Genomic DNA, 19568 nt, shown 5'->3' with positions numbered 1-19568 from the left:
CACTGTCCTCAATCTGTACTTTAGGGGTTTAGAGGCTTAATATATTAGTTCATGAAGATTTAGATATATCTGGATACTTAACCAAGCTACAGAAAAATATCTCACAATATCCTCACTGCATGGCTGCTTGATACTCCCAAGCTGGCATTTATGCTGCATTTGCAAACTCGCACATCTGTTTAATATCTCTTATTTCCTTGTTTCAGGTTGCTGGGATTCCTGAAGGTAATACCTGAAAAATCAGCATGTCAGTCATACCTTCTAATACCGTGATTCTGACAAACATCACAAGCTAAGCAGGATCAGTTCGCCATCAATCTGTACACTGCAGACAAACACAATTACTAGATAAAAATCTCCCGGAAACATGGCTAGCTGGAAAAATAAATTTACCTCGTTATCTGCAAAGAAATCACTTAAGTTTCTCCATTGCTTCAAAATAATGTACCTAGGTCATCTTTTTAATTACACAGAGAACATTTCTCAAGTATTTCCAACTAAACAATCTTCCACTGGCCTTTTCTATTAGCAGCGTTAACCATCTAACTGCCCAATTTTAGCTTTGGCAATTATTTGTCCTTCAATTCAAATTCCTTTTTGTGGTTCCAATTAACACAGTGCCATTTACTTCCTGTCCCAAACCACAGCACCAGCTCATGCGATTTCCCCAGCTACCCCCAGCTGCAGCACAGCAGGACACAGGCAGAAAGAGCATCTGCAGTGGCAACCACCCCAAATAACACGATTCTCGCTCATGTTGTGCCGGACAGTCTGTGCACAAAGGAGCTACAGGCTGGTGCATTCACACTGCTATTGAGGTAACGTACCTACAAGTTTGATGTGAGAGACACTAAATGCTGCAAGGTCTGTTTTTCCTGTAGACTGGCTGTCCTGGTTTCAGCTGAAATAGAGTTAATTGTCTTCCTGCCAAAAAGTTATTAGGTGTGATCTCCAAGGTTCATCTTCAGTATTTATGAAATCTCTAACCTAGGCCCAAAATTTCAGTAACGACTGCTTAACTAACAATGCAAAGTTAAAAAAAAAAAAATCTCATTTCATGCCATAGTTTTATTAATCTTCATAGCTCATGATTTTCTGGTAAAGCTTTTAAAGTAATGTCTTCCCAAATCGATTTCTCCTCAAAACTTTTGTTAGATGCCACACAGTTATCCATGTCCTATTCTTTTGCAGATGTTTCTCAACCAATGCAAATCCCAGTAACACAATATGTGCAAAATGAATAAATACAGGTTTTTCTTTCCTGTACTTATTAAATACCAGTAAAGAATAAAGACTTTTACTGTCAACAAGGAACTCACCCTTTGGACTCAAGCCTCCTAAATACACTGAACAATGAGGTTCATTAAGTAACACTTGACCAGAAGCTTATTTTTCATTAGAATCAGTTCAGAAAATCCATCTTCAAAGTCTGCAATGCACCCTTACCGTAGGTATTCATCTAGGTAAACAGTAAGCTGCAGATGAGAACCAACATTTGCAAGAGATCTGTGTTTTGTGCCCTCACCCTTAAATAATGCGACTACCAGCAAAGCATGGTCCCAGCAGAGGTAACAGCCCCCAGCTAGCTCCAGCTAACTCAGCTTTTTTTCAAATGACAGGTCAGTACTATGCACCACAATAGCTCTGTTTTAACATTGCAGATGAGGTACCTCGATTATCTTCATGCACAAAGCAAACTCAGGAAGGCAGATGAAGCAGTGAGATGTCCGTACCCCACACTTGAACACAATGGACACCCCAGAAGTGGAGTTAACTTGAAATCGCTCTGCATCCACAGAGACAGACCTCTCCACTCAGTGTGGGGAACCACACTGGAAGTTTAGAATTACTGCACTTAAGGGAAACAAAATGTCAGTACATCCTATTACACAGAAGGATGGTTGAGATTTTGTGGAAGCTCATCTTTTATTCCCCAAACTGGCCCTTTCTAGCTCTCTCACCAGTTAGATGACAGGTCAATTCTTTCAGCTGGGAAGGCAAGCTCTCCAAGCCAATAGGTTGGTCTACTTAATACCTAGTATCTATTCAAATGACAGTTACCAGCAATAAATAACTTCAAAATATCTACAATGGAACATTTACAATGGTATTCCAAATGAATATTGAAGAGAGTTAGCAGATATGAAAGAAAAGGAAGATACTTTTACCATTTATTCTTGCTAGAACAGCTCTGGCTGCATAACACACTTTCCTGCTGATTTTTGTTAGTGCCAAACCCACAGCTAATGTATCTGTCCAGATGAAACTAAAATGATGGATTACAAAATTTATACACAAATAGCAGCATATATATATTACAATCAGACCTTCAGTGACTGCTATCTTAATTAATATCTTATCTTAGTAGAACAAAATATGCAGAGTTAACTCTAGAGGTCTGCTCCTATTTCCCCCGAGAAGCAGGAATGCTGCTGTTCACTTCGGCAAGGGCAGGATCGCTCCCTCATTACTCTACAAGCATGTTCCTTCTCCAGGTGAGAGGGATAAACCACATACAGTATCTGAATGCAGCAACACATTTTATTACTGCCATAGCAAACAGCGACTTGCAGGACAGTGCAGACAGTGATCACTGATCAATCTAAAGGATGGTACTGCTTGTTAAACTTTGGTTTAAACTACCACTTTTTTTTCTTTTTTTTTTTTTTAACATTAAATAGAAAGGCAGTTAGGATAAGAAACTGCAGAAAAATTACGGTCATTTTATTGTTTATTCCCTAATTGCACACGTAATGAGGCAAACTTAAAGTAGTGTACCTTGGAACTTACATTTTAATGATGCCTTTACTGTGGTCTGAGTGCTAATGCCCTCATTTTTATTACCGATTACCGCTTTTTAGTGACTGGTCTAAAAAATGCCTTGTTAAGAAATGCTTATAAGGCATTGTAATTACATATTGTATATATTAAGGTTACAGTGAAAGAAGCCAAGAATATAGTTTATGAAAATGTATTTATTATGTATTACAATTTCCTTGTTATAGCCTCTTCCTACTGTACGAGGCACAAAGTCACGGCAAAAAACCTTTTGAATATAAGCTAGTGTTTGCCATTTAAATAGAAAGTAGTAATTCAACATAAAATGATGCTTTGCTGTTTTTCTAACTGGATATGCATATGTCTTACTTTAACATATGAAACGGAGTTGAATTTAATATAATTTCAAAAACAGGTTTTCATTTACAGATCTATCTGTATTTGTACCTTGGTTTCCAACAACTGCCAAAAGGAAACAGGGTCCCACATTTAGTGTTATGTTCCCTTCATAGATCCTAACCACCTCTTTCCAGCCCTGTACAAGAAGGATATTCCCCTCCTTTGCATCAGTACAGACAGGGACTTCTGTAAAAGCAGTACAAGACCTGCATACTCCCCCTGAAGCCTCATGAGAGCAAATGCAGAGGCTCTGGAAGATAAACAGCTGAATTTTTAATTCTGCTATCAGAGGAGTGAGGAACCCTTACTTACAGATAGAATTATTAATGTAATGAGTGACAGTGAAATAATTAATGATTGCAAGCCTGACCTTGAAATAATCAGTGTATCAACAAAGATTGAACTTCTATGTCTTTCTGTCTTTCAAATTCTGAAAATTGTTTCAGTTATTCTTATTTTCCCTCTCATCCTTTGCAGTGTCAGAGCCCCACACCGCAGCGCATGACACTGTACCCTGGAGGGCATGCAGTTACCACCTTTTCCACCTTTTCATTCTTTTAAAATGGGCTATATCACTCTGTATCTTTTTGTGGGCCAGAGGTTAGTTCAGAAGTAAACAAAAGGCTTTGTAGGACAGATGAAGCATACGAAACATGGCGGCCATATTCCTCTTACTTGCAAAGTGACATGACATGAGAGGCAGGCCCTCACCCATCTTATAGCCCCCTTGCAAGACAAGAAAACCAATGTGAAGTTTTCAAATCTGTCAAGATACAGTCTATTTAACATCAACAAGCTCCCCAGTTCCTATGAATAAAAATCCCCCTTCTCATGTGAAAACTTTTCAAGAGTCACGAGTCTTTTATTTAAACATCCTTTTCCGTGTAACTACTTCTGTTGTGCTGGACAAATACACGTTTAACCTAATAAAATCTGCAGAAACTACTCCTATGAAATATTCCCCAAAGCTCTGAAACATTTATAACTAGGTAGGACTTGTAAAAAACAATAAAAACCCATCAATTGTAGTGGGATATCATCCTCAAAACTGAATACTGATCTATTTTGTCAGGTCCCATGGAACACCTCATTTGCTCAGGCAGGCACGTGTCCTTTCAGAGACCCTAAAATACTTTGTATTTTGAATTGCTCAGTCTAAAACTGCCTGCAAGATATTTCTGCTAAGGATGGTCAGCTGCTGTAAGGAGATTAAAAAAACAAAAAACAAAAACCCAAAAACATTCACTGAAAAACTTCAAGATAAAGCAGCAAAGCCTACATTTTGCTTTTGACTCCAACTAACACTGCAGCAGACAGTGGTAGCCAGAGCATTCTCTACAAAGGGGTGCAGAGTCTTCCTATCAATCTGCGCAATGAGAAACTAGTGTTTTATTTAAGCGTTCTAACAAGTTTCTTGTTTCAGTTCAATTCCTGCCCCATCCCCAACCACCTCAAAAAGGTCATGTAACATGCTCAACAACCCTGAGAGCTCCAAGCAGGAAACAGTAAAATAATAAACAATAATTTACCTCTTCTTCATGCTAAATTTCAGTGGCTTATAATTTAGCTTTCTCAATACAAGGTCTCAGCAGGAGACGGCTAATGACTTTTTCCACCTTAAAATAAGCTGTTCCACACTGTGCTAGGTAAGTCTCGCTTAGCTTTGTGCAGGAAGTCTGAAGTCAGGTAAAATATAAGCCTCTTACGGCACAAAAGAGAAAAAAGAATGTTCTAAAACTAAAATTAGTTATATGGTTTAATATCAAATTTTTAGCATGTACCATCATCTTTTTTTTTCCTGCTCAGATTGAATTGGAAGCGTGTTACCATGAAGTAGTGATATTCAAATTCAGCCCTAAGCAAGCAAGAGAGACAATTTTCATAAGGAACTAGAATACAAAATGCGACAGCTTTGCCACAGTGATTGTATACAACACATGTCACTCATGAGAACACTTCCTTTGTTTTTAAACTGTTTAAGTCTCCTTCACTTGACACCAAGTTTCACCAATTCCAAATTTAATTATATGTATGTACACAGCTACACTGCTTCAGAGCAGGCATCCATTAAATCAGAAAGTATTACAGGATTAACTACCAACTTTTTTTTTAATATAAAAAAAAATAAAGTGGATCTGAACACTGAGAAAAATTTCCAAAGTGCATTATTATGAATCATTCTTCAAGGTCAGTTATTTACTTGCAGGTTAGACTATCAAAATCTGAAGGTAGTTTTATGTCAGTTATGTGCCAACACATCTTCAGGAAGGAAACCCCTTGTGTCTGGTTTATTTTCCCTCCCATTAGCTTCTCCCTTGTGAAGAGAGGGACAGAGTGAAACAGCCAGCTGATCAAAAGGAAGAGTGACTGAGATGAGTTTGGCAAGTAAACAGGGATTCAGAGGGACTTCTTGCTCTCATAAGAAAGTCCTGCAGAATTTAATTGTCATTAAAACTGCACACATGCCCCAGTACAATGCAGTTACACTACGCAGAATTCAACACAACAAATTCTCCCTTTCCCAGGATTTCTTCCCTGGGAATCTACTAGACTGGATAACTTTCAAAGACTGGACATGTAATTTCACCTAAAAAATAAATCCTTTCCATTTTCTAATTTTTTTAAATGTGAAAAGGAGCAAAAAAGAAAGGAAAGGGAAATAAGTTATAGCAATAAACTAGAATTGGATTCTAGGGATTCAGTAGCTGAAGTGGTCAAGAATGAATGCTAACAGATCACTGGTTGCTTTTTTTAAAATCCTAAACCAAAGCATACTTCAGTAGTGAAAATTAGGAAGAGAGAATTACATAAAGAAGACATAAGGACCAATGGACATTGCTGATAACCAAGACTTTTTACACTCCTATGCTCCAGTGTTGAAAACCCAAGGACAAATACTGAAAAACAGAAAACATTTCAGTGTGTATTAAAATGAAGTCTTCCTGTTGGAGGAGTTTTACATTTTCCAGGGTAAGCCTTAGGCACATTTCATTAGTTGGGCAAGAGTTACTCAAAGGAAAGAGTGGTCGTTTTTATACACCCATGTACACTTTGCCCTGCCACCCCACGGTGAAGCAGTAATTGCATCCTCCTCTGGTGCACGGTGCTTCCATTGACACTGCTTAATTGCTTTGTGCAGAGTCTTGTCATGAGAACGAAGTGCAGTGGCATCCCTGCTTGCTCAAGCGGCACCGGCTCAGGACCAGAGCCCAGCACATCTGCCTCCCCCTCTGCACACTAGACCTGGGTTTTGGTGCTTCACGTTAACATAATCCAGTGTGAATTCAAGGAAGCTCTGAGGTCACTTCAGAGTCGTCAGATGTGGCATCCACATCTTCAACTCTTACAACTTTTAGGTGAAGGAAAGGGGTGGGCGCGAGGGAGAAATCACTTTTTCCATACGACAGAGGCATCTAGACATCAGTGTAACACGGCGTACTGTTAGTGACCTGGAGCTAAGGCCTAAGTGTAGGAGAGCTATCACAAAGAAGTATTTCAACAGCTCGGTTTTCCAATGTCAAAGGGAAAATTCTTCACTTTTTGTTAAGACATAGCAACTGTTATTTCACTATTTTGATTCCCTCACATCGTTTTCTGTCTCAATGGTTACAGTTGCCTTTCAACATCTAAACCAGCGTATACTACCATATGTGAGAATGGATGAGTTGCATATCTCAGCAATCTTCATTCGCATGACTTACATTAGCTACCTCAGGAATTCCCACAGCTCAAAACAAAGATGGCTAAAACTTACTGAAGCAGAGATACAGATCTATTAATAGCAATGCAATCCTTCTGTCAACAAGACTGTTAATTACTGTGTCAGAAAATACTTAACCCACTAGAGTCAAACTACACTTTTTATTCCAAGTGGAAAGCTAAAAATAATTTTTCACGTTAACAGACAGTTTGTCACCAACATTCCCATTTCTAGTGCCAGGAGGTTACAGCAGACAGCAATACTGCTGATTTTGCAATGGTTACACAGTCCAGTCATTAGTGACAGTAAACCAGTCTAATGAGCTGTAACGAGGCCTTCACTGCTGTTCTGCACTACTTCCCATATTTTACTGCCAAACTCTGCTACTCTTACATCCCACCAGTACCGTACGTGCAGTAGTTAAATAAAAACGTCTCTTTCTGTGAAAAATTTTGGCAGGACTAGAAAACAGGTTTAGCGTTCAGATCTCAGCTGCGGTCAGCTTGTATCTATTGCTATCAGCAAGCCGCCCACAGAGCACACCAGCTCAGAGACCCGCAGCACCCATCGCTGGTCCGTGCGGCACTGCCACCTTTCCCCGCATACGGGCTGAAAAAGGAGTCACTCGGCACAGCCAGAACCACGAGATATTTACCTGACTGCATGAAGTCTGGCACCGAGCTGAGGATTGAGGCCCTTGCACAATGCGTAATGTGTCACTTCAAGGTGAAGGGGAAAGCTGTAAGGGACATGGAGAAGCTGTGACATGCCTTGCTAATGCAAAGTGCAGAATTTCTTTTAACAGAAGCAAACCTCTCATTTTGTGGTTCTTCCAGCACAGGTGAGAATACTTGGGAGTGGCATGGCTGCTTCAAATACTTTCTGCTCAAATAAGAAAACCTTTCTAGAGATGTATCCATAGGTCAATGACACCACCATAAGCACTGACCGTGTCTGCCTACAGCACAAACACACACATTTGATGAGTGCAGGACAAGAGCATTAACAGAAGAAATTCAGAGATGCTCACTCCCTGAAAATGGTGGGAAGCAGTTTACCCTCCCCTCTGCTCACAAACACAAAAATAATTTAAAACCAGTTTTAAGTTGCCAACTCATTCTGATAGAAAATATGCTTCAAAATTAACATCATCTTGCCCAAAGACGTTTTTCCAAGTATCCTTACCAGGTCTTAAAATGAACACCTAAGAACTGACACAAAACAGGTAAGGGCCGATCAAGCAGAGCACCCTGTCTGACAACAACCAGCTGTAGATTTTTATGGCAAAGATGGCAGAATCCCCAGGCTGGGGAGCTTGAGCCAGAGACTTGCACTGAAATGGCTTTGTTTAATATTCACTAGTGGACTCAGCCTCCAAAAAAAAAATCTGTTGAATCTCTTTCTGAATACAGTTGTAGTTCAAATCTCTGCAACATCCTGTGCTGATGAGCTCCACAATGTAATCACATGCTGTGGGGAGAAAGACTGTTTCCTTTTGTTTGTTTTAATAATTTCACTAAGTAGTCGCTGTGTTTTGTATGAAATGCTGTACAATCATTCCTGAACAGCCTTCTTTACACATGCTGTTTATAGAGTCGTATGTATGGTCACACGTTAGCACTTCACTATTCATTCCTTTTCCTGACCAGCTACAAACACAATGACCAGCACAAACCCAATAATTAATCTGTTTGACTAATGGCAACCTCCCTCAATTCAAATAAAGACCTTTATTCTTATCTTCTCTTTCCTATATGCTAGCAAGTTACTAATGCATTTTACACTATAAATAAAATGGCCTTTTTTTTTTTCCAAGGGACCTTGCTGAAAGTGCTCTGAAAAAATTAGTGTACACTACATCGACCAGATCACCCTTATCCAAATATCCATTAACTCCTTCAGACAAATCTGATTGATTTGTCAGGCATGACTCTCTTGAAAAGTTCTATTTTCCTACTACATCATATTTATGCATGTGTCCAATAATCTTTATTATCTATTAGTGTGCCATACAGAAGCCACACTTGCATATCTGTATTTCCCCACATCACCTCTCCTACTCTTTCACATAAAGACCTATGTCCTTTTCATCTCCATAACACTGAGGCTGATTTAAATGACAGGTTAAATAGTCCACATTTAAGTTCCTTTTTCACCAAAGATGCTGCCATCTGTTCCTGTCATTTTGTTAAGTTATCGATTGTTTTGACCATCTTCTACTGACACATCAATTTGTGACAGTTCCTTAGACTGTTCCCACAAGAAAAGGAGCTGATAGGGAGCCATCCTAACCTTTCTCATACTGTGTGCCAAGGCAAATAATGCATTTAACTCTTCTACTATCACATTACTTTCCTTGAATGTGACTTGTATTGTTCATTACTTTACTATTGATTACCTATTAACTGCAAAAGCAGGATGAGTGCCAGACTGTTAAAGACTTGGTTTCAGAGCGTTTGTGCTTCTGGTTTTTTGTTCATTTTTGGTTTTGTTTCTTTAAATTAGGACTGTCAATTCATCAGAATCTTTTTAGCTTTTCTTGTGGTTTTACATTTAAATTAATCAGAATGTACGTTCTTTAAATTTTCCTTGTCTTGCTATTACATCCACTTTTGAAGAGTCTTCTTCTCTTCAGTTTTTAATCATGCTAGCTTTTGGTGTCCTTTGCAAGTCATTCTGCCTGAAAGCATTATACTCTCAACTGTTCCTTTAAAATTATTTTTAAACAGACTCTTAAATAGGCATGTTTTTTTAAGTTAAATGTTTTACTGTGCTGGATTTATTGCTTCTACCAGGAGATCAAATTTTAATAATATGATAACCAACTTCATAGTAGTATCTTGAATCATGTCCTGTTTGCTATGCAGAATTAATCAAGATTTGCTCCGCCTTTTCGTATTATTTATTTTGCTCCAAAATCAGAGATTTTTAAGATTTAAAATCTTTAGCCTCTTACCTTCAGCCTCAAATCCAGCCAACATACCCAGAATTGCAGTCTAATTTTTGCTTTTGCAGATATGATTTTTTTATTTATAAAATTTCACAGCTCCTTTTGATGCAATTAAATTACGCTATTTGACTCAAAGCTGTCTTGAATATATATAGCACAATTCCTCCATAGCATGTCCTGCTCTACCATTCCTATGTAATTTTTACCCTAGAAGAAGACCATCTCTCTAAGTAACTTTCCTTTTTATTCAGAGAATAAATAAAAGTATATGATGCTTGCCTAAAAAGACAATTGCATGATAGGCAAGAATTTAATTCAGACTTACCATGCACATAACACTTTAGACCTGAAAAATCCACGGAGATCAGGGAAGACAGACTTTGAAAAAAGGTTTTGGTCTCTGGTTCCTTTATTGTACTCATCAAAATAATACCTGTATACCTAAGGCTGGATTTAAGGAGAATCAATAAAATAACTTAGTGCACAGAGTGGAAAGAACACACCAAGCTTTTAGAGAAACGAGAAATAGCACCTATGCAAGAACAGGACCCAGAGAAAGTGGTTACATGGAGCAGAGGAGCCCGGGGAGCGGAGCGGACACAGCACGTGCGCTGTGCCCGTGCCACAGCGCCCTGCAGCCAGCACGGCGCTGGAGGTTCCTCACCCACCAGTGCATTAAAACACAGGAAATACCATCTGGATCCAAGCATAAAGATCAACATCAAAATTCACAGAGCTACCCATCAAAGGGAGAAAATAAACAGAAAATTACTTCAAGTTTTATCCTAAATGAGAATATTTTCCAAGGTTCAGAAAGCTGGGTCTCTATTCCTCTCAGCCTGAGGTGCCAAAACCTACTACTGATGGAGAAAGTTAAATCCATGTAACACCCAATTCTTGCAAACATTTCAGCTGTTTTCTCAAACAGGGTTAATGAAACACACCAAAACCTTCACCATTCTTGCTTGGCTATGATCTTTTATTTTATTTCATTTCACTTACACATCCTGTATGCACAGAGCTTCCAGACCTGGGTATCACAAGGGAATACCTGTCATCTCTCTGGTCCGCAAGAAGAGAAAGGAAGAAGAAAGCCCCTTTCCCAACAGATTTCCTTAAATGATCACAGCTTTCATCATCCCTGATCAGTAAGAAGTGCCGACACTCCCAAGGCACCCAGCACAAGCCCAGCTGAAGTGACTTTCTTCAGTTCTTGCCAAGCTCACTCCAAAGACAAGGGCACTTGCCCATACTCCCCCCAAGCATGCCACCCAGAGCCTGCCAGGCTTGTTAGAGCAACAGTGTAAATGAACTTCAGTTAAACCAGACAACAACATTAAGGAGCTTTTGCTGAGACCGTTCACAAGTGCTCACACCTTCACCCACACTTGAGACGAGAAGGAGACTTAATTGATTTTCACCTCACAAATCAAACTCATCATGCTGAATCCCCCTAGCTTCGGGTGTTGGGAGGAAAAGGAAAGATGATGGAATTCAGCCCCACTGATGCAAAGCAAGCTCCTGTTTTACAGTGACACACATGGACCAGAAAACCAGGCAAGGACATTTTCCTCCCTTGCAGCTTGCAAGCACTCAATTGCTAAATTAGACCATGTTCCCTTGATTACATAAAGCAATACAAGGACTACAGACATTCTGAAACTATTTGGTATCTGTACATAAAAAAACTACTTTCAAAACCAACCTGCTGTTCTGAAATTCAGGCTGAAGTTTTGCACGGCCCATGAAGGTGCTCTGCCACCTCCTCTGGGAGCAGGACACCAAGCACACCCCAGCCTGGCCCAGGGAACAAGCCATGCCAGCTGCAGACCCCACGTGGCACCAGAGACCCAGCTCCAGTGGGGAAGTGTTAACCTGGATGTTTGCAGACAACTTTCAGCCAATTACAGACACAGAATTTAAAATGCACTCAAGCAACCTCATTAACTCCACAGCCAGAAATATGCTGCTGTAACTCTTACCAGCATGAGGGTGCAAGTGTCTGTTTGGTGTAAAACTCCTCCAGACACCAAAATAAAATATTTCCGCAGCTGAAGTTTCTTTATATCCCCTGGGTCATTCTCTCAGAGTTAACGGTGTCCCGTAAATCTGACTTAACTGCACTGCATAAATCCAACTTTTCAGTGACAAAAGCTTACATAAACGGATGATAAAATTGTCTCGATTCCCCCACTGGGGGCTGGAGCTAAATGGGAGACAGATTTAGGGTTTCAGATGAACTGAGAATACTTACAGGTTCTTCTAAATAGGGTTTGGGATTAAAAAAATGTTGCTTTACCTCAGGCTGCCGTATTTCTGTCTCGGCACAGAAATACATACATATGCACTATGCTCATGCAAACGCTCCCCACACTTCTGCGAGGCAGCAGATTTACGGCACATGCACAACAGCCCAGGGCCACCTGCAGCTCTGCCCACTGGGCTTCCTGCAGACACACAGTTTCCCAACGCAACCTCTGAGCAGAGGTCAGATGCAGAAGAGGGTTCTTTTGGTTTGTCGAATGCCCTAAAACCTAATGCAAATGAACGGCTGTGCATGCAAAAAAAGCGATTTGTGTTCAACTACAATTCTTGTTGTGATTGCGCAAGGATTGTTATCATGCCAAAAAAACCACATTTTGTCCAGAGGCACCTTTTAACCATGTTCCTAGGAAAGCCAGAAAACTGCAGATCTAGGTCTCTAAGCGCAAGCCACAGCCGCATCAAAGACGCTGTCCCTGGGCAGTTCCCCTTCCCTCAACTCCTTCAGCGAGAAGACCCTTCACCTGCGGCAGCCAGGACGCTGCCCTTTGGGGAACCACCACAACCAGTCCTAGCAGCAGCTCAAAGCCTCAAAAGCTCAGCTCATGTTTTTTGTGCCGTTCCCGCTGCTAGGCCTTCTGGCTTTGCCACCCTCCCATCATGGGCAGCTCACATACAGCTCAGCGTTCGCGCACTCGTGGGGCAAGGCCAGGCTTTTGGGCAAAAGGCTTGCAGCAAGCCCTGCGCACCCACCTGCAGCATCCCAACCCGCCCCGCGGCCCTCACCTGGCTCAGAGCTGTGAGCAGCACTGACACACTCCAGTGCCATGCTCGCTCTGGTTTACTGGTTCGTTTTCACTTGCAATTGTTCAGCTGCCACTACTTCAAAGATGAACTCCGGAATACTTGAGAGGAAGACCTTGTTCTGTTTCTCCTACTGAACCTGTTCTTTTTTGCATAAATAAATATTCAGGAGAGACAGAATTAGAATCCAGGCGCTCTCTGTCTCACTTTGTCCATCCCAGGAGTCCTCTACCCCACCGGCTATAATCACTCTTTTCCATCACTTTTCTCTCAAAGACTAAGTTTTCCTTAATAACTAGAACAACTTCAGTAGAAAAGATTGAGAAATCCATTCTGTAGAATACTCTTTAGCACAGTGCTCAGAATATTTATTGGATATTATAGGAAAACAAAGAATTGAGCACAAATCCCATACTAGAAGAAATTAATGATGTGTATACAGGACTCTTAGCACTGAGTAAACTGTTTGTACAAAGCAATCCCAAAGATACACAGCAAACGCACCATGAAGAGTGGAGAAGAGGGATTTGTACCCAGAATGGCTACAATACAGGGACAAAAGGAAGAAAAAAAATTGTATCCCTGCATGTCCTGTTCCCCAAAACAGATTTTCCAAGAAACCTGATCATCCCCATGAGACAGATTTGCACAGGAGGCTATACCCCTCCCCAAATTACTAAATCCAGGCAGGGAGGCACTGCTGACAGATGGGGCCCACTATAGCATCTTCCAAACCTGCAGCCTAAGTATCATAACTTGCCCTGAGAAATGCCAACAGAACTAGCAAAAGGCATCTCTGTTGTGGTGTATTGATTACAGGGAAGAAGTTCAGTGAGATTCAACCCCCACGCTCCCTACACACACACAGTGTCTTTTCTGGGAGCTTCTCTCAGTCACTGAAGACAATTAAAGCTGCTATCAAAACTACCAGCTATCTCAACATATTTTACTCATCTAAAAGTGAATTATTAAGAACCAATAATAATATCTGAAGGAGCTTCTGGGCAAACAGTACATTACTGAACAACCCATACCCCTAAAAACATTAGGAACTTCCAACAGTGCACCTATCACCACTGATGAAGTGGGCTATCATCCGCCATCCTGTCCTGAAGATTTATGTATTCCCTCCATTTCACTCCGTTTCAAATACATTAGTAGATGGATAAATCACATTTTTTTCTACCAGTTTCTCAGAAAAATGAGTTCTGTATACAGATCAACCTGCAATTCTCTTCTGCCATCTTTGGCCACCTCTTTTGATCCATAGACCCAGCTAAAAAGCTTCCAAGTCCTCCTTGGGATATTGTGCTTCTAACCTGGCTGAGAGCACTGTGGCTGCGAAAGCAGGAGTTGCTTTGTCTAGCAGTGGACTGTTTTATGCTTTTGCAACAGCAAATGTAACTTTTGCTATTTTCCTTTGGTTCATGTTTAGTATGGCCTATCCTGACATGTAACGGTGCTGCCATTTAACTTCGGTATATGCAGTAGAGACATTTTTAAAGGTCTCAGTTTTTCAAGCATTCCCCCAACTAAACATGGTTATTAAATCTGTTACAAGCACAAAAGGCTCTTTGAATACCTCCACAATTTCAAAAAGTGAAATACTGTTCCTTATCAGTTTAAATGAATTGAACTAAAGTATTAACATAAAAACCGTTAGACACTAATCATCTTGCGGAAGAAAATGACATTACAAACCTAATAAAAACAACAGGGAAGCACAGGGGAAATAAGAACAATTCTTTGCCAGCAGCAGCGTGTCTGTGGGCACACCGAAGTTACCAATGAGCTGACATTTACTAAACAGAGCACAGATGCAACCAAGTCTTATATGGGGTTTTAGACCTCCTGAGAATTTGCCATCAGAAGGATCGCAGCTCTGAAAAGCTAATCACATCCAGCTCAGCATAGCTGTTCTCTGCAGCAAAATAGCTCAGTTTCCATCCGGTTTGACTTTGGATAGGAGTATACAGCAGAAACAGCCGACTGATCAGAAGGCAGAGAGCATACAAAATTACAACGCCAGAAGGCAAGCAAAATGTCTTCAATGTAAAACACATAACTGTGCTAACAAGTCCGGGACACAGATTGACCAGGACGGAGGCCAGAGAGGTCTCCATTACCCAAAAGCAATATACAATGCAACATAGCTTCTCTACATTATGGCTCATGCTTGTGGACCTGCACATACTCCCAGGTCTTTCACAGGCAAATTTCAACTGCATGTATGTAATAGGACTTAAAGCCTGGGAGAGGCTACAGCAGCCTTTAAAAATCAAGCACCAAAACAAAACCACACCTAGATCTTGTCTCTACTCCTGATTTTAAATTGCAACAACTGCTTTAATGGGAAGGGAAATCTTTTCTCAGGGAAGATGAAGAATTGAAGGCAGGTTTCCTGTAAAGACAGCAGCATCGAAAGTATGCACGAAATACCTTTCCCAGAACACATTAAAAAAAGAAGTGATCGTGTTCTTCAGGCCATTCTGGCATTACAATTTCAGTAAGTGCTAAAAAGAGGAGCAGCTAATACTCAGAGGTTCCACGAAATGCTATTCATTTTTCGCAACAGTTTAGGTAGCCTCTTATACTAAAAAAAACATAAAGTCATTTACATGATTTCATGATTTAAAAGCAGAGAGAAAGGAAAAAAACCCAGATATAAATCTGAGCACAACTGCTTTTCTTGGTACAGCCCTAAACTTTCCCTGCATCTGATGGCAATAACAATCTCCAGAACTCTGTATTAGATCTTCACTGAAGTGCCTCTTGAGGAGGCTGGATTTATTAGTGGCAACAGACTGAAACAATGCTAAAAGAACACATGGACTTAGTTCACCTATATCAAAGAACAAGGCCAACAGTCACTAGTGTTTATTCCAACTGTGTACCCATTTTCTAAAGTGAAATGAAAATAAGATCATCAAAACAATTATTTTCTGCAAGTACTTTGTTTTCTCTATCTTTTCTAATTTTCAGCAGTCAGCTGGCAGCACCTCAATGCACAAGCTGCCAGATTCACACAACATTAACAAATCATGTAAATCGGCCAGAAGAAATGCTGAAATGTTGGGACAAACTCAGCAGGTCAGGAAGGGCTGGACAGCTCAACAGGAGAGGGTCCTGGCTAGTGGCTGTAAATGGACAATGGTCTCTCCTCCTAGTTACATTTCTGTGCAGGTTCATCTGCTTTGACTTCTATCATGACCCACAGCCAAGATGGTCGGGGGATCCCAGGATCCTAAATGCCTCTGAGCCACTCATCAGCTTCATGCTGTCAATGGTGGACAATTCTGCATACATGGAAAGGGTTAGGCCACAATTGTGTGTAAGTATGGAAATGTTAGTATCGCTTATATGTTCCCTCCTCCCCACCACTAATTGCTAGCGCAATACGTCAAACACAGTCAGGTGCCCAAGTCTCACGACTTCATTGGCAGCTACTTTCTTCTATCTAGTAAGAGTATACTTTCCCATAGTAAACCTGGTTGGAATGCAATTAGTTGATTATATGGAGGACTTGAAAACAGGGGAAGCAGTAGTCCACAAAATGGAGCTGAGCCTAGAGCAGAAAACTTTGTATCAGACAGAAAGGCAACAGTAATAAATGCAACACCAGTTTCATCCTGGAGAATTATTGTTAGGTGCTCTTACTTGCAACAAGTACCCTTAACAACTACAGGTAGACAGTCTCTGCCTTCTATTATTTCCAAAGTGTTCAGTGATAACAAGCCACATCTGATGAATCCTCCTTCCTTTTGGGAGTTATGGGCACCAAGCACAAACCTGTCAAAGTTAGGACTCTCCAGCCCATTTGACAAAAAACTGCTGCCAAACCACACTGAAAGAGATGGAAGCTGATAAATCTTTAAAAAGTCTCTTATAGCCTGGGTTTGGATTTTCTTTTTTTTTTTTTTTTCTTTTTTTGTGACCTAGTAGCAATTAGAACATCATATACCTTGAGAAAGTGAAATGTTACAAGGAAAGATTGCTATTAAGAATTAATGTTTTTATTTGCATTAAATGATAAAATTCAGAAGCAAAGCTTCAACCCTAACAGCATAATAGTCAGAAGGCCAACAATCAGCTAACAAAAAAGACACATTTTTCATAAATACACCTCCCCCTGGCTCTGCCTTTCTTCTTGTGTGCTCAGCTGTAGCAATTAGGAGAATAATCTATAGGAAGCCTACCCCCAAAAGCCTCTCTCAGCTTTCTCCAGCTGTTTCCTTCTTTTTGTTGCCAGCAAACTCAAGCTCTGAAGAGATGATTCACCTCAGCAGGACTCCAAACTCTGCATCTGCTCTGGGGGCATAATCTTTGCTGGGTACACAGAAATGGTCTTTAAACTAATGGAGTCACTAGACTAAGCAAAAATCCTCTTCTCTGAATCTACATACTAAGGTTTTATTTTCAATTATATTTCTAGCTGGGTATTTTCAAGATTATAATCTTTCTTCTTTAATCATCATAATGCTGCTTTGCAACACACATTGCTCTTCTAAAAGTACCTTACTGCACTCTATAAATACAAATTGCATCATCTTTTTATAGATAAAGAAACTATCTACAGTGACCCATCCAGCAATACAGAGAAAATCCCTGAAAGAAGTGGAACTGGCATTCAGTTACTGTAACTCTCCCAAACCACAACATAATGCTGCCCCATAAACAACACTATTATTGAGCATTCAAAATAATGTTTTGAAAATGGATTTGAGTTTTCCATTCCTCAATGAAATGGGATGTTCTCCCTTAACTACAGCAAGTGAGTGGAAAAAAGTTCTATGTCTGTAATTTATGTGAAGTATGGCTGCAGAGCGCTCTTTGGCCCAGGGAGAAATCCACAGCAAAACTGAGATGGAGGAAACGGACAGAAGGATTCAATGGGTTGAAAAGGAGAGCTCTGAAGCAGTGGAGATAATTTGGACAAGCACACTGAAAATCATGTGGTTTTTTATGGGTGATAGACACAGGAAGAGATGAAAGGAAAGTGATACAGACAAGACCAAGGAATTGCAGATTACAAAGCCCAGCCCTCTCTGTGCCTCCATGTAGGAAACATTATTATAGGTTGAGGAAGGGAAAAGGTAAATTATTTTTCCCTATTTATACAGAAGGAGTTCAGATATTTGACTTCCAGGACATGTGTGGAAGAGTTTCTGCAGATCAGTATTATACCAAGAAAAAACACACTGTTGCTTATCACTCAAGACAATGTACAAAGCAGCTCCTCTGTTAGAACTCTCAAAGAAACTTACACTGATCTTTGTATTTGATAAATAAAATCTTCCCTTCTCAAGAAAGAATACATAATTTCTCTGAATCACAGAGAAGCTGTGAAGAGAAATGCTCACCTCCATCCTAATTTCTCCAACTGAACTGAGAAAGACTGCACAGGAGGTCTAATACATGCCTGCCTTCATGTTATAAAAAAAGAAGTAAACTAGAGTCTTCTACTAACAGAAAGAGAATAGGTTTTGGAAAATAGCTATTGAGCATCTACCTATGAGAAAAATCACAGCAAATTTCATGGGTATCTAAATACTGTTTTAACGGAGCCTCAACAATTTCTTTGTTCATAAATACGAGCCATAGAAGAATGTTCAAGAATAATTCTGTTCTTGAGAGAGAGATTTCTTAGCCAGAAACTAGTCTGGGATCCATTAGTCCAGTTCTTTCATTACCACATAGAATTTGTCGGGTACAATACTCTGTTTTGAAGAACAAGGCCACGAGAAGGCATTAAAAATAATGCAGAGATCAGGAAAAAATGCCAAGTTAACAGCATACCCAAAGCAACGAGAGGCTGTAAACAAGGCCACTCTTCCAAATGATGGCAACTTCCCCAATATTAGGGCTACACATGCATGTGAAAACAACTCGAACTTGTGAAGTCCACTGGAAAAGCGGGACATTATCCATTAAAAGATCTTGACTCAGAATTCAAAGGAAAAACAATCATACAGAAGCAGAAATACACATGAATCCATATTGATCTTCACAGAAAGGAAACACAGCTACAGATAAAACATTCAGATTTACGTGCTTTTCTGCACAGTAACGCATTTCACTAACGCAAAGAATTGTAATAGTTTTCTTCCCTTACTGGTCTTTAGCACATTCAACACCACAGATCACAAGAACCACCTCACATTTACGATATCTAATAAATAATTCTCATCACCCAATGGTTTCGTGGCTAAAACAATTTCCTAAGGTTATCAGAAACTTCTCTCTTGGATGCTGAGCAGGCCTATTTCCACTCTCCAGAGACCAAAAATTCTCTCTTGAACTACTGTGATAGTGAATTACCACTACCTCCACATTCATTACACAGTCACCATCTGGCAGTGACTAATAAAAACAACAGTTACCTCATGCTCCTAAGATAACTAATCTCATCACCTTTTTAGAATCATTAACAATGAAGAAAAGCAAGCTTAATAATCCCTCCCCTGCTATTTGGAGTGCTAGGAACATATTATCATAAATAAAATTAATTTTTATTGTATATTCCACAACATGAGTTTCCATTTAAGACACAGAAAAACTGAGGACTAGGAAACAATGACTGAAAAAGACCATTCAGTCATGTATTATGCTTTGGCTCCCCAGGGAGGAGACGATGAAACACGGTCCAAAGCTCATGGAGCTTAGCTGTGGACTAGC

The sequence above is a fragment of the Haliaeetus albicilla genome, chromosome 24, assembly GCF_947461875.1.
Source record: "Haliaeetus albicilla chromosome 24, bHalAlb1.1, whole genome shotgun sequence".
In the NCBI taxonomy this organism is placed as follows: domain Eukaryota; kingdom Metazoa; phylum Chordata; class Aves; order Accipitriformes; family Accipitridae; genus Haliaeetus; species Haliaeetus albicilla.
Note: the sequence above shows the minus strand (reverse complement) of the source record.